Source organism: Sinocyclocheilus grahami, unplaced genomic scaffold, assembly GCF_001515645.1.
Source record: "Sinocyclocheilus grahami isolate Dianchi unplaced genomic scaffold, SAMN03320097.WGS_v1.1 scaffold7139.1, whole genome shotgun sequence".
Classification (NCBI taxonomy): domain Eukaryota; kingdom Metazoa; phylum Chordata; class Actinopteri; order Cypriniformes; family Cyprinidae; genus Sinocyclocheilus; species Sinocyclocheilus grahami.
Window position 1 is genome coordinate 28,566 of NW_015511291.1, and position 325 is coordinate 28,890.

Below are 325 nucleotides of genomic sequence, written 5' to 3' on the forward strand. Positions count from 1 at the left end.
TTTTAATAATTTTATATCCGTTACATATGCCAGCCATTAACAAGTTTTGAATTGCTTGATCTTTCTGTCTTTCTTTTGGAAACTGATGGTTGCATCCAGGATCACTTCAGATAAAATAAGATGAGCACTAGTTAGGGTCCTATATTTACTAACACACTAGAGAGGATGCATTAGTGTCTGTCCTGTTGTTCATCTAGTGTACTACTGAAGGTATAAATCCACGCATTGACACCCTATGGAGTGGACTGTGGGATTAGGTTAGGTTAGGTTAGGTACACTGTATTGTCCCTGAGGGAAATTTGTCTTGGGCTCAGAAATACAACCA